This window comes from Euprymna scolopes, chromosome 11 (genome assembly GCF_053919585.1).
Source record: "Euprymna scolopes isolate OS-2025 chromosome 11, ASM5391958v1, whole genome shotgun sequence".
NCBI classification, from domain to species: Eukaryota; Metazoa; Mollusca; class Cephalopoda; order Sepiida; family Sepiolidae; genus Euprymna; species Euprymna scolopes.
In genome coordinates, this window is record NC_136492.1 from 80,029,874 (window position 1) to 80,057,767 (window position 27,894).

The 27,894-nt window shown below is 34.4% G+C and overlaps 2 long non-coding RNA genes across 2 annotated transcripts; one reads left to right on the plus strand and one right to left on the minus strand.

Annotated features, from left to right (window-relative positions):
• Positions 1 to 2,830: 2,830 nt before the first annotated feature.
• LOC145288240 (uncharacterized) lies at positions 2,831 to 11,702 on the minus strand. Its single transcript, XR_013869273.1, has 3 exons — positions 11,551 to 11,702; positions 9,230 to 9,376; positions 2,831 to 4,351 (listed from the first exon to the last, which is right to left on the minus strand). It is a non-coding gene; the product is annotated as an uncharacterized LOC145288240 (long non-coding RNA).
• A 9,655-nt stretch (positions 11,703 to 21,357) lies between these two features.
• LOC145288241 (uncharacterized) lies at positions 21,358 to 27,499 on the plus strand. The gene is made up of 2 exons (XR_013869274.1): positions 21,358 to 21,498; positions 26,602 to 27,499. It is a non-coding gene; the product is annotated as an uncharacterized LOC145288241 (long non-coding RNA).
• The last annotated feature ends 395 nt before the right edge of the window (positions 27,500 to 27,894 follow it).

The following is a 27,894-nucleotide window of genomic DNA, read 5'->3' on the forward strand; positions in this document are numbered from 1 at the left end:
TGTAAGAGAGCCTTCTACGCCAGTAATTTCTTCCCCAGAACCGCTAGACTTTGGAATTCCCTTCCGGCTTCCTGCTTCCCCAAGTTTACTGACGTACAGAAGTTAAAGTGTAACGTGGCCCGACGTCTTGCTGCCCAACTCCCCACATAATATCCCTGTAGCTTGTGTCCCTAATAGTTGCCCCCTACATCAAAGTGGCAATGTGCCTTGTTTGGGGGGAAAATGTAAAAAAAAAAAAAAAAAAAAATTGGCTAAGCTTCCCAAAACTACCCGTATGTGGAATACAATACTACAAGGCTGTTTACCAGCTGACTACAACATTACCGTTTTTAAGTTTAATGTTAAAAAGTTATTGTTGAGTTGTCCTCTTAAATAAATTCTACCCATTTATAACTATCGTTACCAATCCTTATGACGGTGTCTCACCGTCAACCTGACAATAACTCTTATCCTCAAGTGGTTTTGAGTCCTGATAAACTTTGACTCATAAGTACTTATGCCTACCTCCATCGTACGGTGTATCGATACACGGTGGCTGACTGGGACAGTTTGAGCTCTCCCATTTAAAAAAATTTCTCTTCATTCCTTGTTTGAAATGAATATGTTCTACATAGCATCCAATTTAATTGATTGGTTAAATGTTGGTTATAGAGAAGTTCATATCCTCCAAGATGTTCCAAGAGAAACCAAACTACCAATCGTTGTACACTCCAGAATATGCCATGCCATTGCTAACAGAAATTATCATTTGAATTGCTTTAAATGAAAAAAGATGTCTCGAAACCATAGCGTCATTCAGAACTGCCAGCAAGCCACTACAAAATGGTTATAGAAACAGCGAGGGTGTCATATCCTTAATCCGTTAAATCAAAAGTAGCTGAGCAGAGGCTCAGACTTACGAGTTCTGATGATGAATAAACAGGATCTTAAACAAATGCATGGCCTCTATCCTCTTTATCCTCAATGGATCAGACGTGATTTTCTCAGCATCCGATGAAGCCAAACCTGTTGCAATGAAATTTGAATCAAATTCTACCCTTTACAATCAAGGTCGCTCACCTATAGACGGCATAATCACGTTGACACACCGGTTTCCGTTAGATAACTGAAGTTAAGCGACGTTGAGCCTGGCCAATATTAAAATGGATGACTATTTGTGAATTCCAAGTGCTGCATGTGCTCTTCGGCATTGTTTCCAGTCATCTAGTACGTCTCCTTGCCACTGGACTCAAGCAGTGCCGATTCAGGAGAGGTGTGATTGGTATTTGCGCAACCCGTACCTCACAATTACTCGCGCGCGAAGCTATCTTTTTAGGGGTATTATTGTTTCTTGAGACTGAACGGAGGCATCACCCACCTTAATTCCTTAATTCTAACTCAAACATTTTAAATTTCCTAACCCTAGCCACAATCTCCTGAATTCCTCTTGTATAAGTGAAAATACTTTGAACAAACTCCACATATCTGTCCGAGATATTACCAAACTTATCAAGAACTTCATAACAGCAAAACGACTAGTTTTGACAACATTCCAATCATAGTGCCATAGTCGAATCTAGCTCCAATTGTTACAAAACTGTTCAATCGTTTATTAAAGAAATGCTTTCAAACACCTTGGAAAAATTCGTCAGTCCGTCCAATATTGATAAATACCGGAGATCGGTCTTTTGCGTCCCAGTACTGCTCAATTAGTCTCCTGTGTGTCAAGAATAAGTTGCTTGAATCTGTGATGAATCAAAACGCTGTCAACCATTTCAAGAAAATCATTCTGTTCATTGACAAGCAATATGGATCTCGCCTTGCAAGATCAACAGGCGATGTGCTGACTGTAATATCACACAGGATCAGTGAGGAATTCGTTCCTAGAGCAATAACTCTTGATATATCAAAGGCATTTAATCGGTTTTAGCATAAAGGCCTACTTCACAAAGTTCATAGCTCTGGGATATCTGGAAATGTCCTCTATACTATCAAGTCTTTTTTCTTTTATAGGTTTATAAAAGTAGTTGTCGATTGACAAAAATTTTAAGCACATAGTATCAACGCCTGGGGTACTGCAAGGGTTCATTTTGGGCCCAACTCTTTTCTTGATGTTCATCGGTTATCTCCCCAATCACATTCGAAGATCATTTGTCGACATTTATGGCAACACTTTGAAGAGCATTAATGATTAAAATCTTGATTCTTTCTCTTCGGAGCTGAAGTACGTAATGCAATGGGGAAAAGATGGCTGGTTACTTTATACGACTAAAATCTTCTATTTTTTACTCACCAACACTTGGATTTTCATTTTCACCACTTGAAACCAATAGATTTCACCTGGAAGAAGCCCTCTGTTTTAATAAACTTCTGGGCTGACCTTCACTTCAGACCTGTAGCAGAAGACTTACATCCAACTCGTCGCGAAGGTCGCTGGAAAAATGGTTCGATCATTATACCTCTTCAGAAAGTATCTCACTCATAACGCAGTGCAACAGAATAGAACACAAATACATCAATAATTGTTATCGATTTTTTAGCATTTTTATACGGATTTTTTTTTTGTGGGTAAAAAGAAATTAGAAATGACAACACAAGTTTAAAATGTATTTGATGATTAAATTTATAACAAAAGAAAAATATTCTGCCATTTTTCTACACAACATTTCGGATAGAAAACAAACAAAAGAAAACACAAACTGGAATGAATTTGAAAATGAAATTTATTACATAACAAAGCATGTTTTTGGACAGAAATGACAAACCAAAAAAAATCAATAAAGTCAATAGAAGAAAAAAAAATCAAAATAATTCGTCAATTTCTTTAATTAAGGTATTCTAATTTATTTGATTGAACCGAAAAATATATATTCATAAAATTCATGCAATAAATAAAATTCAGTCTTTAGTATTACAAAAAGCACTTAATCAAAAAAGGGAGACTTCCAAAGATTCACACACTTGAACGTTAACAATTTAATCTTATATTATCGAAATAGGTAAGAAAAGAACCCCGAAAAAGATAAATATTTTGAAAATCACAAACTAAAGTTTTAAATGATTAATACGAAAAGAGATTATTTTTCAAATGTGTTCATATGAAGAGATTTTTATTTTTATATTCCTGTGTCCGGTAAGAAATTAGCTTTTCTCTATTTTACTGTTTTTTTTTTAACTATAATTTTATATTTTCAACTGTAAATTGCACATTAATTTAACTAATGTAATTAATTTAACTAATTGTAATGCTTGAAGCATTGTTTATCGGATAAAAATGTATGTTTGAAAGATTATCAATGCAGGAATTATTCAGTCGTTGGAAGTAGATAAATAAATAATGATAAAGAATTGAAAGAGTTCAATAATCTTTAATAAGTATTTATTTTTATTTACTGTAGACGGTATATTCCTCAAATATTGGACGGCGATTAAAATGTTGGGAATTTCACTGACGATTTTGTGGGTTGGTAAGATACGATCATCATTTACCGTAAATTAATATTAAATAAAGAAATAATCATTTAATGCTGTATTATTGTGTTTGAAATTCGAGCAAAACAAAATTCTCCAATGCTCGTATGTAAAAGAATAAAACAAATACATCGTTTCTGTATATATGCAAATTAATTACACCGATTTATCTACTCCGATTATTCTATCCTTTAGATTTTAGAAGGCAGATTCCTTTTCAGCCTTTCATTCGAAATGATACAGATTTGAAATAAAGGTACGTTAAGAAATAACAGAAGACATAAATCATTTATTCCTATCGTGTTTGTCCACGCATTCAAGTAAAATATATAAAAAAAAATGGACAACTGTGGTGTAACGCAAAACACAGATAAATAATATTTACTATATCCAAAATCCAGTAAGGTAATTTAAATAAGCGCCAAAGTTGTGTATATTTAGGAAATGTTTACTCAGACTGAATTTTTATGAACCAAAACAAAATGGCTGCTTTTCGCTTTAAGAAATAAATGAAAATTATAACATTTCATTCGTTTAAGCTTGTAAAGAAGGCATTGTTTTAAAACTTATGAATACATATCAAAACGCACAGGCAAATATATTTATGCCAGATTAGTCAAAATAACGTAATAATTTTAGAAGTTAAAAATAGAGAGGGTAAAAACGACTGAACAGAATTGAGGTAATCTGGAATAGAGAATGGCCAATTCTTATGACGTCACAGGTTCAGGAGGTTGTCAACAACGAATCAAATATTTTCCAAAGGAGATAATTTATCTCCGGCCTGAATAATAAGGCGTGGTTGGTTTTGGAACTTTTTTGTCGAGAATGACGTAGAAAGAGGACAGACTGCGTTTTCGGCGTCGAATCATCTTGACAACATTTTCCAGTTCTCCAGTCGCTGAAAACAAGAATAACAAGGAGAAAAATAATTATAAAATTTCTGTTCACCAAGTAACATTTGAGAATATTTATTTATCCTACTCTATATAAATCTATCTATATAGGTGTTTTATCCGAGCATCAAAAGCGAAGCTAAACGTCTGTTTTAGCATCAAAATAGATTGCTGACATTGGAGGAGACCAAAGCTATATACCCATGATTTATTTGCTAATTAATATTTTTATTTATATATCTATTAACATTTTGTAATCTTTATTTATCTATTAACATTTTGTAATCTAACTGCTGTTTTGTTTTGTTTGTTTCGATCACGTATCTCTACACAAATGTACAATTATGTTAATGTGCTATATTCAATATTGTTCAATGTTGCTCTGGGTGCTCTGGGCTAAAATAATAAAACAAGCATTTTGTTTCTGTGTCTGTATTTAGGTAAACTTTCTTGTTTTGTGCTTAATAAATAATTTTTTTTACAGTTTATGATTTCGTATTTTTACTTTAAACATAATTTACATTGTTCACTATTAAGGCTATGGCAACAGCGTATTCTTTTCATTGTTTTAACCCTCGAGTATATATCCGACACAGTTAGACACAGTCAATCAACCGAGAACCACATCACTATATAAAAGCATGTATGATATCAACGGAGTCACACTCGAGAGACAAAACAATGGAAAGAGTATGCTGTTGTCCTAGCCCTATTCATTATGTATATTGCAAGATAGAGTTAATGTCTATATTTCTTTATTGATGATAGAAATAATAATTTAAACTTCTGGATGTCATAAGTGTGATGATTGTACCTATATTTGCAACTACTAACTGTGATCCCTATGTGTACGGTTAGTTTATTGTTAATATTATTTAATACTACTGATTTATTCATTTGGAGGCAATTTCTGGTTTGGTTTGGTTATATCGTTGCGTATATATATATATATATATATATATATATATATATATATATATATATATATATATATATATAAGAAATAGGATGGTACTTTTTGAAATATCGTTAAGTGAATATTTAAAGTTCTTTTTTTTAGAAATTTTGTTTTTCTTTTTAAATAGATATTTAAAAATATTAAGCAAAGTTTCGGCTCGAAGGAACCTTTTTCAAGCCATTTCTTTTTTCATATCAATTTTTTGTTGGATATGTAAAAACTTCTTCTGGTGGTAGTCCTTCAGGATATTTAACTGAATAGTGGTAACGTCTTCAAATGCAAGCGCGCGGCTCACGGGACAATTTTTATTAAAAATAGGATGGTATTTTCTTTTTGAAATATCGTTAAGTTAATATTTAATTTATATCTCTACGGATTATGTGGCAAATTACAGCTTTGAACTAATTGTGGTTTCTGTTTTACAGGTGTTTGAACTGAATCAGGTGTGAAATTGAGCCTGTTCAATGTCGAGCATTGATCCGGTTTTTGTATTTGAAAGGACGCACACCACAGGAGATTTTGATAAATGAAAGAAACTGATGGTGATAATGCCCCATTATATGACCTTGTAAAACGCTGGCATCGTGAATTCAAACATGGCCGGAAGTCTGTGGAAACAGTTTCCAGACCTGGTCGCCCCCCTTCTGCCATTGATGAGGCATCTGTTCGTAAAGTTGAGGCTGCCATTTTGGAAGATCGGCGCATTACTATTCGCCAAATAGTCCAAGATGTCAAGATTAGTACAGGGTCTGGGGAAACTATCATTCATGACCATTTGCATATGCATAATGTGTCTGCCAGATGGATCCCCAGGTTGCTCACACCATTCCAGAAGCGAGAACGCGTCGAGTGCTTGAGGATGAATTTGATGTGCCAAGAAGAGGAGTCAAAGTTTTTCAAAAGACTGATTACACAGGATGAAACCTGGGTCCATCACTATGATCCAGAGACCAAAGCCCAGTCAATGCAATGGAAGCACTTGGACTCACCACCTCCAAAGAAGGAAAGGGTGCAGCCCTCCGCTAGCAAGGTCATGCTCACAGTCTTCTGGGATTAGGACAGAGTAGTGATGACAGATTTCTTTCAAAGGGTACCACAATTACAGAATACTATTATGCTTAACTTTTGAGGAAATTAAGAGAAGCTATCAAAATCAAGAGGCGGTGCAAGATCAGCAAAGCTACCCTCCTACTGCAGGACAACGCTCCGGTCCACAACTAGCATGTCGCCAGATCAGAAGCACGGACGTGTGGTTATGAAATGCCCCAACGCATCCTCCCTACTTTCCTGACCTTGCACCCTCTGACTTTCACCTCTTCCCAGTCATGAAGTTGTTTTTGAAAGGAAAGCGTTTCCCAGATGATTCAGCCTTGATTTTTGAAGTCACGTCATGGTTGGAGGATCAACCTGGGGTGTTCTACAAAAACGGTCTCCAGAGCTGCATCAAACGATGGAAGAAATGCATAACTCTGGGTGGTTCCTATGTAGAGAAAAACTAATAACTGTGCCAAGTTTCGTTGCTTTACTGCTATGGGAAGTGGGTCAGGGGCATTACTTATTGCACACTCCTCGTAGACTGTTTTTATACCATGTACTTAAAATAAATATTTTTTTAAAATGTACTCAATATAAAGAAAACTTTATAAATGTACTTTAGACAGAGTGAAACGGTAAAATTGTAGCCAGAGAAAAGACGACATGATTCCATTTCCATTTAATAAAAACCGGTTTATTTTTTTTGCTGCAGACCATCTACTAGTTGGCTAGTTGTGCATAAATCCCCAAAACGACAGTAGCTTTCTATCATGTCTGAAAGTGACACAATGTTCAACGAGCGAGATAGGAGATGCGCCACTGTACAACACATGCTCTCTACCGATCCAACAGGATTGTGCCCAGGGTGATTGAAAACAAAAGTTTTCGGACACAGTTATTGTCTTTGGTGTGGCTTTAAGTGAGGGTCACATCATTCCACCTTACATTTTTGAATTTGGCTTAAAAGTCAACACCAAAGTTTACTTAGATGTGTTGAAGAGTGTGGTGATCCCCTGTTTCAATTAGGTGGCCGGTGGCAGACCCTGGGTGTAGCAGCAAGACTTGGCGCTGGACCTCAAGTCCAAAGAGATCTAGGATTGTCTTCAGAAGGAATGATACGACTTAGTATATTTCTCTAACTGTCCCCTCCTGCCCCGACCTGAACCCGCTAGACCACTTCGTTTAGTCAAACGTTGAGAACATCACCAACATGACCTCCCACAATATCAAAGCCAGCTTGATTGCCGCCATCCGCCGATTATTGGCCGAGCTCCCGCCGACGGTTCTGGAAAAGGCATGCTCCCAGTTCCGGACCCGTATCGAAGAGGTGATTGAGACCGAAGGCGGCTACATTGAATAGATGTCAGCTCTACTACATAATCAAGTTACCTGAATAGATTTTTCCAATAAAAGTTTACAAATAAAGCAGTAGTGTTGTTTTCTTTAGGGCGACAAATTTATCGTTTTCACTTTTTATGTAACTTGAACTTAATCGGTGACTCAATGAATCACATTGTTCTAGTTTAATTAATTCATCGATAATTATTTCCGAGCAAATCATCAACTAATCTATTTATGACAAAGTTTCATTTTCTCAGGCCTTTTCAGCTGTTATTGGTAAGCGATGAAAGAAGTGTTCGATTATGAAATTATCTCCACTCTTATATAAAAGTCATTCAATTTTTGTGGGAGTTAGTTCCTTCCTTATAGGATCTGAAACGGCTGAGCCTAAGTTTTGCAAATTTCACACAAAGGTAATTTATGTGTTAGGCAGTGTTCTTAGATATGTTTTGGACAGAAAATCATCCGATAAGTATCGAAAATCGAAAAAATCCGATCCTCAAAATACTCTTTTCTCTCATAAATAAAAAAGAATTTTTGCAGAGGAATATTTACGTTACATCGGTCAAGGGGAATAATAAAACCTCAACTAATCATTTCTTCTTAAAAAGTAGTCGTCTGTAGACATAGCTCAGTAGTAGACCATTCGACTGCAGATCGAATGATCCCCTGTTGAAGCCCGGTTGTACTTCACCGTTTTATTTTAATTTTTTCTTATTAACGAGTTGAATTCACGATAAAAGAAGAAGAACCATTTTGAATCGCCACAATTCATTTTTTCGTTTGTCTATTTTAAAACTAAACATTAATCAGAAATTAATTTTCCAGAGCATTCATCGCCAAGCCCGAATATCAGCTCACGTGATATTCTAAACAAACACAGACGGGATTTGATAAACGACATTATCATTATAATTTAAGAAATAATTTTTGCGAATTAGTCCACTGGGCAAATCATTCCTCGTAATATATAATAATCAATAGAGGATTGATTCTATATGAATTAAAATTTGATGTTATAGTGTATCATACGACCGGGCAACGCCGAGCGTCCAGCTAATTTCATTATAAACAAGATTTCGTTGTAAAAAATGCATAATTAAGTAGTGAATTTTTACCGCTTTTTTTTGACGAAATATAAAAGTAATATTATTATCCGAGTGCAAAAGGGTTGTTAATTTATAAGAAAAATAAAATTTACAACCAAGGAACAACATGTATTATCTGTTTAAATTCCGCGATTATTCTATTCTGTTCTCGGTCATTAACATAGTATTCTTCTAGAATGAGGCAATCTTTATTTCTGTTGATATCAGAGTACCTTTTTTGAGAGAACTGGATTTTCCTCGCATTAAACATCAGCTTCGTTGGGAAGTAAGTCAATCAAAATTAGAATGTGTTTTCTTTAATCAATAAATCTGTTCAAATAAAATTCCAAACAGTTTTTATTTTCTTATGTTTTTTTTTTAACCCTTTCTTCTTCCCAAATTATAATTAAATCCTTTCTTTTAAGCATCTCATACCAAATCCACAATGTTAAAGGACTCACCTTTACTTAATTGATCCAAATCGTTTGGTGTCATAAACAAAGAGAGACCATTCGAGGCGAGTTGAGGTGGAAGCCCGGTGAGAACCCCTTCCATGATGAAACAGGTTGCCAAGATGAGAAACAGAAGTTGACGAGCCATTTTAGAATCTGAAAATGAGAAAGAAAAATTTTACGATGAATAATAGATTTTTAAAAAAATCATTTAACTGTAATATATATATATATATATATATAACAGAAAAAGGCATAAAAACTGACTTTATTATCTAAGGACCTAACATCTAAATGTAGAGTAAATGCGAAGGTCTATGAATATAGACTAAATGAGGAGAAGGTCTCTAATTGTAGAGTAAATGAGACTCTAAATACAGAGCAAAGGAGTAGACGGCCTCTGAATACACAGCAGAAAAGGAGAAGGTTTTTAAATGCAGAGCAAAGAAGGAGAAGGTTTTTAAATGCAGAGCAAAGAAGGAGAAGGTTTTTAAATGCAGAGCAAAGAAGGAGAATGTTTTTAAATGCAGAGCAAAGAAGGAGAAGGTTTTTAAATGCAGAGCAAAGAAGGAGAAGGTCTTTAAATTCATAGCAAATAAGGAAAAGGTTTTTAAATATAAAGCGAATAAGAAGGTCTTTAAATACAGAGTAAAATAAAAAAGAAACATCTCTAAATACAGAGCAAAAAAGAAAAAGAAAAAGATAAAGGCTTTAAATGCAGAGTAAAGATGGGAAGATCTCTAAATACAGAGCAAAGAAGAGAAGATGTTTAAATGCAGAGCAAAAAAAAAGAAAAAAAAAAGAATGTAAACAGAGGAAACCGCCCGGAATAAGGTGAATGCGAAGCTAAGACCCCCTTCTATAATCAAGCGGGTTGCTAATACCCCCCCCCAGAAGTTGATGACTTATTTTCGAATCTGAAAACGACAGAAGAAAACATTGCAATGAAAGATTAGCTATATTTAAACGTGCGATCATTATCTAAAACACTATCGGGTTGTAAAACAAATTATGATAATAATGAGAGAGAAACTGTATTGAGTATTTGCATCGAGAAAAGGAGAAAGTCTCTAAATGTAATCAAAAAAGCTATTTATTTCCCAGTTCGTGGATTGCGATGATATGCAGCCCTGACTATTGAAGGTTAATCAAGTTGAAATAAGATTATGCTCTTGTGAAAACGAATGGTTATTTTTTGAAATACAAGTTGCAGTCTATCAACTATAAGTATTTTATCTATCTGTGTCTTTACATGCAATTGAATAGAAATGCTTATATCAAAATTTTACATAACTATTCTTGAAAAAAAAGGCTTTTTACAATAATATTGTGGGGTCTGCGTCGCATTGGAATTCATAACTAACAAAGACCTGTAATAAGATTTAACTGATGTTTCCCCAGGTAAGATTTTACGAGGAATCATATGAAAGAAATTGAATGGAAAAAGGTGACAGACTTTGATGGGGTAAAAAAGAAGCACTATTTTCTTTCTCCTTTATTTTTACGAAATATTTGTATTCAAACTAAAAAAAAAAAATACTAAAGATAGAACATTTTACATTTAAATTTGACGAAAGAAAAAAGTTCTTTTATTGTTTAGACTCAAAAGAATATATTGTTTTGCGAGAAAATGACTTTAAATGAACTCAATACCCGGCGTGAAATGTTTAAGGAAAACTGTTTTTTAAAAAATAGTACAAATCCATCAATTTCCACCAAGAGATGAATAAATGAACTTCGAAAAACATTTTACCGGAAGGAAATTTCATGTCTTATAACAAACTATAATCAATTGTTCCAATGATAAAATCTGATTGGGCAAGGTTTCATTTCTAATGTCAAACGAGATACACAATTAATCGATAGATACCATTTAAGACAATTAGGATGTTTTTGGTAATGTAAAAAGTTACGTCACGTGATATGTTCAGAAGTCAAAAGATAAGATTAGTGACGCTTGACAGAATCAAGACAAAACGAATTTCTGGGAACTTTTTGATATTTAATACTTCAAATAGTTGAATGAAACGTTGGAGTTGAGAAAGAACGGCAACATCTATAAATTCCATCACTCCTGCAAATTATGAATTTTTTTACAACAATGAAACATGTTTATTAAAACAATATATGAAAAAAGAAAAAAGAAAAAAAAAAAACGAAAAAGAAAGCATAACAGCCAGAGTTTGTAAATTATAAATATGTTTTCGGCTGAAAAATAACGGATTGAAGGGATAATTAAAAAAATTGCAAAAAAAAAAAAAAAAAAAAATAAAAAATAGAATAAAATAAAATAAACACTAAAAAATCTGAAACAAAATCAAATAACTTACATGTGTTTGCGAATATTACTGAATATTATTGTGGTCGACGAAAAGGGACAATGACAATGAAGATTGGAATCTTTTGATGTGCATCTGATCGCAATGGTAAGTCTCCAGTTTTTATAGCCATCAGGCGGGTTGGTGTAAAAATGGGGCTGGTCCTAAAAAACTCGGGTTGTGACTCTATGAGAGATAAAAAAAAGAAAGAGATAGATAGATAGTTAGATAGATAGATAGATAGATAGAGAGAGAGAGAGAGAGAGAGAGAGAGAGAGAGAGAGAGAGAGAGAGAGAGAGAGAGAGAGAGAGAGAGCATAAAAATAAATTTGAAATGTAATTTCAAACCGGAACTAGAGGAAATTAAGAGAAAAGTTAAAAAAAATTGTTTGGCCAAGTGTGTGTGTGTGTGTGTGTGTGTGTGTGTGTGTGTGTGTGTGTGTGTGTGGAAAGAGATAGAAAAAGAGTGTGTATGTGTGTGTTTGTATCTGTGTGTATGATTATGTGCGTGTGTGTACAAAATTGTAACTGAGAAAACAAAATGTTAAAAAAATAAATTTGAAGCAGCTCCACGGTATCTTGTTCCACAGACGGACAGTTCTAAAAAAACCTCTGCTCATGGAATTTAGAAAGGGCAAGAATAATTGTAGACGGTGGTTGTAGCTAAACGAGTATTTGTTACAAACGTTTTAAAGGAGGGGGCAATGGATTGGAGCTCAGTCGAGCATCTGCCATAAAATTAACGATAGAGCAGGGATAAACTCGCAGCGTCTCTTCTGTAAGAAATAGGAGTAAGGAAGCTAAAAGATCTACTGATTCTGAAGACGCTTTTGTGCCCTGTCAAGATAAGAAAGGGTAATCTTAGGAGCTTCTTCGCAGGTGTTGCAGCAATACCCGATCATGGATCGTATTTGACTCTTGTACAGGTAGAGAATAGTGTCGAAAGTCAGATCCCACCATTTTTAAAGTGATTCTGGCAAATAATCTGGTGTAAATCTTACATTTAAGATCAGGAGTAAAGGTCAGTCCCAGAAGTTTGTCAAAGGAAGGTATTTTTTTTCAAGATGTGAGCCGTTCATTTAATTAGGGCCAACTGGGGATTTGAGCGTTGGTGGTGAAAAGGTAGAAGTTTTGTTTTTGTATGCATTAGGGAGAAAAAGGGAAGATATATATATATATATATATATATATATATATATATATATATATATATATATGTATTTACTACAGCCACTATCAACAATTTCCTTCACTCTTTATCTGAGCTTAAATCTTAATGCAGATTCCATGAAGAAAGCTTCTTTCCTAGAACTGCTCACCTGTAGAACACTGTTCCGCTGGCCTGCTTCCCGACCGACTACAATATCGTAGCCTTCAAGTTCAATGTAGTCAAGTTCTTGTTGAACCGCCCCCTTAAATAGTCCAATTTTACCAAACTTACATCATTAACGATTACTACGCATCCAGCTTACATCCATTAACCCTTATCCTCGAGTGGCCTTTGGGCCTTAATAAGTGGTGAATATCTTGCAAAAAGAGAGAAAAAACTCGAGTAGAGTACTTGATTATCAATCAAATTAAAAAAAAACTTAAGTGTAATATTTATTACTATATTGCACAAAATATCAAAACAATATCGATACCGTCTATTTCAAATCTAAACAATGTAAGACTCTCTCCAACTTCTGTTTATATCTGTCAGCCCTATATATATATATATATATATATATATATATATATATATATATATATATATATATATATATATATATACTAGCAAAAGTAATCGTCGTTGACTGGGTTCAAAAACAGCCTACAGAAAATGGATTCTGATTTATGAAAGTATGATATGCTATGAAAAGGAATGGTTGTAAAGAGATAGCTTCGAATTTGGGGATATCAAAACCTAAGCAAAATATGATGAAAGTAAAAATAAAATAGATAAACTCCATAATTTATTATACCATACCTGTTCACACTGAAACACTTATCACAATATTCTGTGGATCTATATTAAAAAACCTTGTTAAACTTTGTGACATATTTCTATTCTATGGAGGCCAGGCGCGAACGAACACCCCATAATTTTATTATACCATATTTCTTCAGACTGAAACATAATTATCAAAGTATAATTACGCAGATAGATATGAAAAGTCTTTATTAAAGTTTGTGCCTATTTCCATTCTATGGAGGCCAGGCGTGAACGCAGACCCCACAATTTTATTATACCATCCCTATTTAAGTTAAAACATATTTATCAAAGTATTATTATGTACATCTATATCAAAAACACTTGTAAACGTTTTTTTAAATTTTTAAATTTTTTATTTCCATACTTTGTGGACCAGGCGCGTACGAAGGCCCCCACAATTTTAATGAATCATCATTATGCCAGATCAAACATACCCATTCCTGTGTCTCGATACATCAACTATCATTATATGTGATCAGTTTTCTATAATAGTCAACCATATAGGAGCCTATTCGTGACATAATCCCTACTGCTACATATCTAGAAAACACAGCTGTTAAACCAGATATAGTGATTTGGGACAGAGCAAACAAAAAAGCGACCGTAATAGAGGTCAGTGTACCCAATGATACAGGGCTTAACAGAGCTGAGAGGGAAAAGATAACAAAGTATCAAGGACTTATGTATGATATGAAACGAAATTGGAAATTAAAAGACGTTTCAATTATACCAGTCATCATTGGAGCAACTGGGCTTATGAAAAAGAACTTTAAAAAGTACATAGCAAGCATACCCGGTGAACCAAGTGCAAGTGAAATACAAACGATTGCACTGAAAGGGACGGCTAGAATCCTGAAAAGATCTCTTGGTTGGACTCACTAAAATAGGAGTAAATGTCAGACATCTGGTTGGATGTCCCATCCCTAGAAGAAAAAGTTTAAGAAAAATGAAAAAAAAAGTGAAAAATCAGACACACACAGAGACGTTCATATATATATATATATATATATATATATATATATATATATATATATATATATATATATATATATTTCTGTGGAAATATTATTTTTCACTTATATTACCTTTTTATATATACCGATCCTTATTTAAGAAGCTCAATGTAATAACAGAGCATATAATGAATAAATGACAAAAGTCTATATTCCAAATTTCATGATGTTGATCCTCTTACAATTTATTCCTTTAATTCAGTTAACACTTACAATTCTTGACAGTATCTGTTTCGAAAACAGATACCGTCAAGAATTGTGTCTAATTTTGTCAAGAATTGTAAGTGAATAAATTTTGAGATGGCCAACATCATGAAATTTGAAATATAGACTTTTATCATTTATTCATATTTTTTTATTACATTTTCACCCCGAACAAGGCACATTGCCACTTTGGTGTAGGGAGCTACTATCAGGGGCAACAACTACTGAGGTACTATGTAGGGATTTGGGCAGCAAGATATCGGTTCACGTTATACTTGAACTTCTGCACGTCAGTACAGTTGGGGAAGCAGGGACATGGAATGGAATTCCAAAGTCTAGCGGTTCTGGGGAAGAAACTACTGGAGTAGAAAGATCTTTTACATCTAGGGATCTCTACAGTGTGTGGGTGGGATTTAGCTGCCTGGCGGGTTTATTCAGGGTGTCTACGTCGTGGGGGCACAAGTGTCTGCAGTTCGTCAGAGCATTCACCATTAAAATACTTGTAGAACAGGCAGAGGGATGCTACATTTCGTCGATGGGACAGAGGTTGAAGCTTAGATGCCAGTTCAGGGCCTATCAGATTGGCGACTCCCTTTGGAACCTTGTCTAGGAGTGAGAGACTAGTAGCAGATGCACCAGTCCAAATGTGACAGCAATACTCCATACATGGGCGAATGGTGGCCTTATAGAGGTACAGGATACTTTCGGGTGTTAGTAGTTTTCTAGCACGGTAGAGAGAGCCTACCTTCTTCGAAGCGGCCCTGGCAATGATTTCAATATAATTGTTCCAGCTCATGTTTCCCGTGAACGTTAGGCCAAGGTGTTTGAAAGATGTACTCTCAGATAAAGAGTCACTGGCCATTGCTATTGGTGGCAGACAAGGTTTTTTTTTGTAATTATTGAAAGAAACCAGTTTAGTCTTGGCAGCATTGAATGTAACCATCCATTTTTGTCCCCATTCCACTACAGATTGGGGGTCATCCTCTAGTGTTTTTGCCATTTCTTTATATATGTGTTCGTTTGTTTTCCTGTCGTGCCTTTTATAGAGTGTGGTGTCATCAGCATATATACCCATCTCAGAGGAAATTTTGTAGGGGAGAGGGGGTCATTTATGATTATTAGGAGCAATAGGGGCCCAAGGATAGACCCTTGAGGCACTCCCACATTTATATCATATTGTTTAGATGTACGACCGTTGAGGACAACCTGGATTTTTCTCTTATTTAAGAAGGATTTCATTATGTTAAATATTCTACCAGTGATGCCGTATGATCTAATTTTTCTGAGAAGTCCTTCATGCGATACCCTGTCAAAAGCCTTAGATATATCTAGAGCTACCGCTCTGCTCTCCCCCGCTTTGTCCAGTGAATGGTATATACGTTCAGAGATTACAGTGAGTATGTCTGCTGTGGAACGGGTTTGTCTTAATCCATATTGTTTGTCAGTTAGAAGTTTAGCATCTGTAAGGTGATGGACTAGAACATGGTTAATTATGGCCACAAATATTTTGGGGAAAAGTGGGAGGAGGCTAATGGGGCGATAATTAGATGGGTCAGTCCTTTCGCCAAATTCTTGAATACTGGTACTACAGAAGCAGTTTTCCAACAGCCCGGAAAGCATGATTCATTAAGGCATTTGTTGTAGAGTTTGGAGAGAACTGGAGCTACTTCGGTTGAGCACTTTTTAAATAGCACAGCTGGGATGAGATCGGGTCCACATGCTTTTGAAGTGTCAAGGTTTTTTATGATATCATGCACATGAGCAGAGATGATTTTCAGATCGTCTAGCGTGGCGTCTGTCCGCAAAGGAAAGTTAGGTAGAGGGTGGTTGGAAGGGTCCAGTGTGGAGTTTGAGGCAAACCGACGGGTAAGCATGTTAGCCTTCTTATTTCTGAGCAAATAACCTCATGATTGTTGGATAGTGGGGGAATTGTTGATTGCCCATTATTTACTACACTGTTATAAATTTTCCAGAAGTTCCGAGTTCCTAATTTTTGTGCTTCGATGCGTTTTTTAGTGGTTTCGGTAAATTCTCTCTTAGTTGTCGCTATTTCTTTCTTAACATTACTTCTATATAATTCTGTCAGTTTGAACTGGACTTATGTCGGTTAAATTTGCGGTATGCATGCCGCCTTTGAGCAATGGCAGTTGCGCAAGTAGAAGTAAACCATTGGGGAGAGTGGGGCTTGCTATAAAATTTCCGCATGGGAACATGTGCTTCAATTGCCGTTTGGAACCATTCAGTGGTCTCATTTGCGCACTGTTCAGCAGGAAGAGAAAAGATATTTCCCCATGGGGCATCTCTGATAAGATCTCTGATGGCTTACCAGTCAGCCTTTTTATAATATCTCGTTGTTTTGAGCACTGGCTCTTCAGCTTTGGGTCTAGAGTTTAGGGCGATTTCAACCATTATCACTGTATGATCAGCGTTCCCGAGTGGGCTGTCAGCATTTGTTATACAATCATCGGGAACTGTGGTCAGAAACAGATCTAAAAGTGATGCGTGTTCTTCTAGCTGGTCAGTGAAACGGGTTGGAAACATAACCATTTGTGAATGGGAGTGAGATATAGAGAAGCTATGTGTTGTGCTGCCCGCTGCATCTGTGTAAGTAGAGAATCCAAGCCAGTAAATAGATATTTGGGCAAGTTTTCAGTAGATGCGAATATATAGAAGTTGTAGGTGTTAAGTGTGTTTCTACTATTGAGGGAAGATAATTCCAGTTTTCATTTGAGAGTCATCGAGCGTTTTGCATAACAGGGCGTATCGGATTTAGTTTTGTATTAATCGTTGCAAAACCATCTTGTTATGTAATGTTATGTTATGAGGATCGTTTTGCATCTGAGTACATACTTTGGCCGGTAAATACCAAACTGGATATGAATGCATGTCTTAGAGGTAGAAATGTATAGATGTTTAGTGATGACTGTTAGGCGGTTTGCATGTAAAGGTTAGGAGCTGGAAGCTAAGGATTCCACTACTAAGGCGTGTGTAATGTAGAGTTTTAGTGGCAGATAGTGGGGAGCAGATTGTTAGCTTTCAAAGGACGCGGTTATTAACTTACAGAATACAGTAGAGTTTCATTATGATTTAGAGTTTCAAGCTTGGGAAACAGAACAAAATTTTTTTCTTTTTTCTTCTTTTTCCCTATTTAGCATGCAGGTTAGACAAAGGCAGTTGTCTTGGAGGTAAAGAGAAACAATTATTACATGGTGATTAGGAATTCGTATTTATAGGCAGTCATTAAGGTCAGGGACAAAACATTGTATCTATTCAAAAAATAGTCCTAGTGACGTAGCTAAGATCACTGTACATTTCAGTTACAAATATAGTAAAAGTTAATTATAAGCTATATCCAGTGGTTTGGTAGAGCTATCAACGAGGCCTCTTTATTAATACAAGCGAGCATATGGTAATTGTAGATATTAAATATATTACTTAAATAAAGTTTTCTGACTTCTACAGTAGAAAAAATATAAATCCACGTTTGTGCTAAATTCGGAAAATTTATCCTGCCTAAGCTACTTAGTTCAGTGCGTGGAATTAATCATTTATTTAAGCTGATATTTGATAGGTTTGTAGGAAGGGGGGAATGCATAATTTGACCAGATAGATGTGAGAGGATATCATATATATATATATATATATATATATATATATATATATATATATTATGCTTAATTTTAATTGATATCATAAAATTAATCGTTTTGTGCATCCAACTCTCAGTTCTTTACTTTATTTTTCAAGATTCTGCGTGCTCAGTTGCAATGTGTAAATTTACACACACACACACACACACACACACACACACACACACACACACACACACACACACACACACACACACACACACACACACACACACACACACACACATTCTCCTTTTTCTCTTCAACACAAACACAAATTTTATTTTCGACTTTCCTTTTAATTTCCTTTAGTTCCGTTTGACAATTACATTTCATATTTATTTTTCAACCTCCTCCTTCTCTTTATCTCCTATTACCACCGTTTTTCTCTTTATCTCCTATTACTACCGTTTGAACAGTTTTCTAGGACCAGCCCTATTGTTGCCCAGACCCATCTGATAGCTATAAAAACTGTCGACTAACCGCTGCGATCAGTCACATACCAAACGAATCCAGTCTTCATTGTCGCCTTGTCCCTACTTGTGGACTTCAACAACTTTTCTTTGAAAACCAACAAATATTCCCATACACACGTAAGTTTATTTCTAAGATTTTTCTTAGCCAAAAATATCCTTAAATCTTTTTAAATTTTTAAGATCGGCTGTTTTTTTTAAATTTTTTATTTTTAGTTCAAACGCCATTTTTCATTTACAAAGGCTGTTTTTATGAGTATTTCTTAATTTCTTATTTTCTTTTAATGAGCATACTTTATAATTGTGTAAAATTTATAAGTTGTTGATATAATAGAATTTATAAATGTCACTTTTCTTTTCAAACTGATTTTTGATTAGAGGTTTTAAGTATTCACACCAAGAAGAATTTGAAGTAACGATGATTGCAAAATGTTCTGTATTGGAAATTATCAGGCGTCGTTTCTCTCAGATTTTTTTCTTTGTCAAAAGATTTTCAGGTGTCACTTGTGTCATCTTCTAACGTTTCATGTGAGACAGCTGTTTACTTTTCCAGAAAAGGTTTTTGCTTTTCATAGAATCCGATGCAACGCAGACAACATGATATTGTTATAAACAGAAACTAATGAAAATCAATACCACTATGTAATTTCTCCATAATATTTGTACTTGATCTTTGTATAGTGCTTTTTTCAATTGCCCTAATGAACAGAGAGACAGATAATCCACAATGTTTATACTTGATATTGTATCATTAAAAACCGACTTCAATATCTAGTGGAGAGTGATCTCTTCTGTTCTCTACTGTCATTTTCTCATACAAGAGATCTTGCTAGTCTTTCTCTGCTTTATCGTTATTTTCATAGCAAGTTCTCGGCCGAGCTCCAATTACTGGTTCCTCTTTGTAAGAAACATAGCAATAACTCGTCTTTTTAAGCACATCTACAAATAAATTCTTTCTTTTTTCTTTCTTCTCCGCGTGCCAGACCTTTCCACGAGCTGAGTTTTTTCAAGAGAACTTCCAATTTTTGAGAGAACTTCCAATTTGTGGAACACATTACCATTGGACTGCTTCTCTGCAGAGTAAAATATCTTCTTTCGGCAAATCCAATATCAGGAAACTCTTACATAACCTGTTCTCATAAGTGATCAAATTTCTTCCATTCCATTCATTACCTTCAATCCTCTCATAATAGTTTTCATCATTCACCTGACAATTAATCAAACTCATTAACCTTTATCCTTCAATGTCTTTTAATCTAATTCATAAAAGAAGTTAATTTAACAATTCAACCGTTTTAGTGCGAAATTTCAGTTACAAAATTATTTTTGTGATAAATGACATAAAGTATTTTGAACAATCTTTTTCACTTTATCTTGAAAATCCCTAAATAAAAATTCATTTTCACAAAAAAAACACAAGCTTGTATGAATGTGAACAACGTTTGGTTGCCAAAGCCGCGTATCCCGGAAATTCAAGTCCAGGAAAAAAAAACTTTTTTGAAATTCTTCATTTAAAACCCCCTCTCCCTTTGTTCTACGCGTAAAAACTTTCTACTTCTTTGCTCTACACTTAGATATCTTCTTCACCTTTGTTTTAGATGGACGTCTTTCGGAATAGACATCCCATTTTATGAGGGCGTGTGTCAAAGTATTTACCCCAAATTTAACCTTGATATTCGTTGCCTGCATACCCACTACTTATTAGGTTTTCACATTTAAAGACATTCTACTTTGTTTTACATCTAGACATCACCGTTTATTCTACACATTAGGGGTTGGCGTTCGGTCTTGTCTGGTCGTAAAACATGCTTAAATATATTTTACTTCATGCAGATGTCGTATTCATTATTACAAAGACAATTCTCTGTTGAATATTATATTCTACCTAATATATAGCACTGAGTTCAAAAGATTAGAGAAATGGCTTGAGTGCAATCAGCTATATCGAAAGCAAAACATTTAGAGCTCCAGCGCGTTCCTTACCGTTTGAGATATCGACAGATAGATAAGAAAGATAAAAATGAAACCACTTCAAACTATGAATGAATTTGCGCATGTACATTAATAACAGAAATATGTCGGCAAGTTGAAATGAACATTTTGCATTTCAACTTGCTGATATATTTCTGTACGCGTTATTCATCCATCCAGACAAAGATTTCGCTCGTTATAAACCATCCTTGGTGTATGATTACTATTTCCTGTTAATTTCATTGTCATGTGAATATTAGTTTAAGAGTTTATCGGTTAAATATTGCCACACACATACATACATCTCCTATTTTATTTATACATCTAGATACATTTCCTTCATTTATTCTACATTTAGAGACATTCTGTTCATTGATATACATTTAGAGACATATTTCTTAACCTGCCCTTTAATTGGATACCTTCTACCTCTTGGCTTTTCCCTGATAGTTAATTCAAATTCATACTATTTTCTGATATATTTTCTTGCTGCAGTTAATCATTTAGTTCTTACCGTTCTTCATAAGAATTTTCCTTCTCTTTTTCAGATTCTAAAATGGCTCGTCAAATTTTCTTTCTTATCTTGGCAACCTGTTTCATTATGGAAGGAGTTTTCAGTGCGCTTCCACCTCAACTCGCCTCGGACGGCCTCTCAATGTTTATGACTCCGAACGATATGGACACATTAAGCAAAGGTGAGCGACTTAACATTTGGAATTTGTCATTAGCGAGACTTTCAGGAAAATGGCTTTCTTGTAATTTGGAAAGGACACGAGATAAAACGGAAACGTTTTTAATTTTATTTCAACATATTTATTTGAAATCTCTTTATCTTGATAGATAAATACACATTTTGTAGAAAACATTTTTATAATAAAATAATTCCAAAATTGTAGAATTTGATTCGGTCATATATGCTTTCTATTATTGATTAGTATTAACAGAAAGTATATTAACTGTATTTCGCTTAGAATTGGCTTTGGCTGGAATTACCGAATTGTATCTCTAGAAGAAACTGGATTACGAACTTTTTATTTTTTTTTTTACATGGGGTTCACCACTTATCAAGGCCCAAGTGGCACTCGGGGATAAGGGTTATTGTGTGTAGAGTAATCAATGGGATAGTGTAGTAATAGTATTGTAGAATTGATAAAGTGTCATTACTTAAGGGGCGGTTCATCAGGAATTTGTTTGTGTTGGACTTAAAGACATCCAGGTTGAAGTCGGGAGGGAATAAGGCAAACGGAACAGAGTTCCACAGGCGTGCAGTTCTAAGAAAGAAGCTTTGTTCGTGGAATCTTCGTTTTGATTTAGGCACAGATAAGGAGTGGGGAAAATTATTGACGGTGGTTTCAGCTAGTCGGGTGTTTTTTGAAAATGATTGGCGAGGGGGGACCAGAGAATGGAGCTCAGAATAGCATTTGCCATGGAAATAAAGATAGAACAAAGATAGGCTCGCTACGTCTCTTCTGTGGGAGAGAGGTTGCAGGGAAGAGAAAAGGGCCTCCCCCACTAAGCCACGAAGTCTATTTTGTACTCTGTCAAGGCAGGATAGGTTGTTTTTAGCAGCTCCTGCCCAGATGTGGCATCAGTACTCCATCTTTGGACGTACTTGGCTTTCATATAGATAGAGAATTGCATCATTAGTGATATATCTTTTCCCAGCGACCTTGGCCACAGACTTGATGTATGTGTTCCATTTAAGATCAGGAGTAAAGGTCAAACTCAGAAGCTTATCAAAACATGGGGCTTCCCCTAGACGAGAGCCATCCATTTCAATTGATGCCAGATAGGGATCAGAGCGTTTATGATGCAGAGATAGGAGCTTGGTCTTAGATGCATTAAAGGTAACCAGCCACCTCTTCCCTACTGTACCACGCGCTCAAGATCAGAGGAGAGAGAATCAGAGAGAACACATCATTTACGGTCTTTGATGTGTTGCCATAGATAGTTGTGTCAGCAGCTTAGATGTCAACGAAAGATTTTAGTATGTGTTTTGGGAGATCATTGATGTAGATCAAGAAGAGAGTTGCGCCCAGAATGGACCTCTGAGGGACTCCAGCATTAATACTGTGGCACAGTCAGGTTGTCAGCATGTATCATTAACCTCTTAGCCACTGTCATCGTTGTTGCATGTCTAACATTTTTTCTTTTTCTTTCTTTTTTCTTTTGTCTATGTTCCCCACCCTCATAGCTTAAGTATAAGTAACATTTTCATTGGGATAATTGAAACTATTCTTAAAAAAAAAACATCCTAACCCAATAAAAATTATCCTTCAAGCAATTTTTTATATCGTTTATAATCTAAGAACGGCATTACACAAACACTGACTGTATTCCCAGCTGTCAGTAAATTAAGAATTAACGTATAATGCAATTAAATTACACTTTACTGCAATTTACTTTATAAAATAGTTTCCATTTCTATTTTTATTTGGAGAAACTAATTTCTTTGGGTTTGCGTTTGCACCGGGCATCCTTAAACAGCAAATAAAATGTTCTACTTTCTTTTAATACTGAATATTAGCTGAGTTATAGAAAGTAAAAAATCGTTAAAAATATGAGGTTCAGAAGGTTTTTATTTTACTTTTGTTATCCGCAGACAGAACCTTTCGTTGTATCACAGCTCTTCAATGTTGCTAGTGCTTCAAGCTAATATCCAAACATAAACGTCCTGTCAAAATTCGAAATACATACCGTACACTATTAATACAAACTATGAAAAAAAAGCAAATTCTGGATGCTGATATGACCATTATAAGAATTATCAGCAACCTAGGGTTCTCTATTCGTGTAGGAATGTGCTTTATTCTTTTATGAAGAACAGTACATTATCAGTAATGACAACTGGCAATTTCTTTTTTTGGAGTTCTCAACTTCCGAAGGCGTAGAGGTAGCATATGTTTCGTCGTATCAAAGAACTTTAGTGCGGATAGACACGCATTATAATTATCGTTAATAGTAGCCGGCGATATATCTTATCATATCTTATTATTATGCTAGTAGGACTCGTTAACCGTAGCCAACCCCCAACGCCCTAATGTTAAGAACGGCTTTGGGAATAGACACCCCAAATCTCCTCGTGTTAAGAACGACTTATGGAATGAACACCGCCCCCAACTTCTCCATGGTAAGAACGGCTTTCGGAATAGACTACCCATTTTATGAGAGGGGGTTGTCAAAGTATTTGCCCAATTTAACTTTGATATTCGCCATCAGCATACTCACCCGCAGTGACTATAACCCCCTCAAATAATTGAGGGGGTGAAGAGAAGTAGATTTGTTTATCGCGCATGTGTACAAATCTGGCGGCCAGTGAATTACGGTGCATAATGCATGTCTTTATATCTCGAAAACTAATTGTCTCTGGCAAAGTTCAAAAAGATTGTCTCATCAACATAGTCGAAAACCTTTAAAAGTCGTCATTTTAAAGGAAATTTTGGAGGTGGAGCTAAGGTAAAATTTTACCTAAAAAAAGTTAATACGTGATTAGTGTCGATAATGAGTCCGAAAAAGAGAAGTAAACAAAAAACAAATATATAACAAATAAGTATTTCGGTAGGCAATGTCATTTAGGGTAAATTTGTAGTTTAGCGGCGTAAATTATTTGATAGACACAAAAATTATAAAAACTATTTATTTTTATATAAAACACATTATTACTAAAATAAGACCAGAAAAAAATTATTGTTATATGCTTTAAAAATTTGGCCCTTTTAAGGATTGACATATGTCTTTTTAAGGCCAAATTTGAACATTTTACGCTCTTTCACGGAACCATGTTTTAATTAAGAGCGTAAAACGTCCAAATTTAGCCATAAAAAGCCAATCTGTCAAACTTTACATTGGCCAAATTATAAAAGCAATATGGCGACCTCGACTGGCGTAAATGCAGTCAATTAAAAGTGATGAAAAAATAATAAAATTGAAATTTTCAGCATTTGGGTTTAATAATGTGTTTTATATAAAAATAAAAAGTTTTAAAATTTGTTTGTCTGTCAACAAACAAAAAGAAAACAAAAATATCATCGTGTACGTGTTGTAAGCGGATTACATGATAAATAACACGATTGAAGCTTAGCTGAGCATAGAAAAATATATAAGTAAAATCGTTTACAGTAATAGCAAATGTTTATACAAGTAAGAAAAATATAATAAAAAACGCCCCAACGAAAACAAACGAAAAATAATTGCGCCCGTGCGTTCGTTTATGTATGAAGAAGTGGATTTTGAATAATAGAATTGGCCGGTCTTAGCCAATCAGAAGGAGAGAATTTTGAGAAGGAAGAATTTATTATTTGTTAATCGGGTAATGGAAAGATTATATTATGTGTATGTAGTTAATAACGAGTTACGATGGATGCAATGTAAGTATTGTAGGAAAATGTAGAACAGGTTCCCGTGTCAACTGGTATCAGTGGGAGGACTAAATATTGACTACTTTCTCTATAGATGTCGCGATTGTGATGGTGTTGGTCCTAGGATGCAATGTAGCATTTTATTATAACGACTTAATGTGTCTATAATTTTGTTCGAAAATTACATAAAATAGTGGCTAATAGCCTAAACGTAATGCATTCGTATGTGGCATCCGTTATTGCAAAGCTACGATACTTTTATCCAGAGGGGGATTTCTGCAGTAAAAAAAAAATGAATATATAAGATAATATTTCCTATATAAGGAGATACCTACTGTAGATTTTATGAAATTGTTTTTATATATAATGCTGTGAATTAAAGTTTAAAACGCAAAAGTCAAGTACCATGGTTCAGTTGTGCTCTAAACAGAAACATTAATTTCAAACGCACCCCTGTAATATCAAAGAACCCACTGTTGATTTTATATGCCTGTTCTTTATGCTTGATAAGATAATGGCTTGAATTTAATTTTTAAATGAAGAAGTCAAATATCATGGTTCAAGTGTGCTTTAAACAGAAACATTCATTTCGAACGCACCCCTATCATATCAAAGAACTTAATGTTGATCTTATATACAGAGCCATTCTGATTGTGCGCTAATAAAATTTCCTAAAATATACTTGTGATTTTAGGCTGTATAAGGTGTTAACTTCGGTAAAGACCATCGGCCAAGCTGTTTAGGAGTCCATATGGAACGAACTCTCTCACACAGTTCCTTTTATAGTGTATTTTAATTGTATATGGATATATTACAATTGGATTTTATTTTTCATCATGGATGCCACTTTCGTTCTCATTCCTGCACCCAGATTTGTAAACCTAAAATTTTAAAGTTTCAATTTTTATACTTTTCCAGAAATATTTTACTGTCTTTTACATAACGGGATTATACTATTTACTTCCTCGGATAAGAAAAGCGTAAATTTTAAAAACTTAATTGAATAAGGAATAAACTATTATATATATATATATATATATATATATATATATATATATATATATATATGTATATATACTAAAACGTATTTTCTCGTCTTTACGACTTATCAGTGTAGCTAAACGTATCGAGACCTGAAACTCAGGCCACAGTGATTAGTGCAAGATGCTCTACTCACTGAGCTATATAATCTCTCACTAATAATAGAATAAATGGTATCGTATTTAAATGGGACTTTTCATTCATTTGCATTTCTACGATACTGATAACAGAAACTATTTACTTTCTTTCTTTTACTGAAAAGTATTGCTTTAACGCTACCCGAAACGTACCATTTCATCTACCAGGGAACTTCATTCATATGAATAAATACAGAATGTTTTAAAATGTTGCGTCAACAAAATCCGTATTTAATTTTCTCTTTGTTATTTTCTGTTCCAGCGACTGGAGAATTGGAAAATGTTGTCAAGATGATTAGACGCCGAAAACGCAGTCTCTCCTCTTTCTACGTCATTTTCGACAAAAAAGAGCCCAAACCAACCACGCCTTATTAGCCAGCCCGGAAACTGTTTGTTTGATTTGCCACTAGCTATCTACTGAACCTATGACATCACAAGAATCGGCGATTTTCTCTACTTCAGATTCTCTCATACAAAGTTTTGCTTTTTTCATGTTGACTACTTTTAAAAACTTTTTGTGGACAAAGTTGACAACTTTCTTTTCTTCTTCATGCCATTTTGTGTTCGCGTTTTTCTTACTAGATTAACTATAAAGATCTCTTAATAGTCACCATTAATCATCATAATAATTAAGTTATGAATCCTAGGTTAAAAAATGATGGCTACATGTTTACTATGATGAAACGCGTCTTCAGTTTGTCCTTCAAAAAATACGCAATGCACAAATCTGTCTTGAATGCAAAACGTCTTTCTTAATTATTTATCAAAGCGAATGGCGACCATTTTGTTTTTTGCCTATAGAAATTAAATTGAACACAACTTACCTACATGCAATAATATACTGCATTAAATGACATTTAAAAGGTTTGAATTTACTTTTTTTCCTGTATATTTTCTGCCGGCAGATTTTTGTCATGCACAACTTAAACATTTATTTGTATTGCTTTTTTTTGTTTTGAATTTGTAAGACATGAAATTTATTAATTAATTTATAGCGTTTCACAAATGAACATTTGTCCATTTTCTTGAACTCTTTTGCACGTGGGAAAACACGACAGGAATAATGAGTATTCATGTCTTTTATTATTGTGAAAATGACACTTTTCAAACCTGTATTACATGTAATGTAGGCATGAAAGGAAATCTCGCTGAAACCATAAATACCCACATTATATATATATATATATATATATATATATATATATATATATATATATATATATATATATATATATATATATATATATATATATATATAAGCAAAATAGGGAAAAGCAAAGTTCCTGTCGGTGTCAGATAAAAAGATTAAAAAATTATTTTAAAGATTTCAATTGCGTTTATCATTCTCTTCGTCTCCACACCGACAAATTTAGATAAAAAACCGTTAATGTTCAAATGTCTCTGCATTTATTTTTGTTTAAATTTTATAATGATGAACTGCGTTACTTAATCTTTTATTTATTGGACGACTTCATATATTTTAGTACAATAAAAGACAATTTAAATAATTAAGTAAAAAAAATAGCTGAATTACTTGTCTTTTTATTTGTATTTT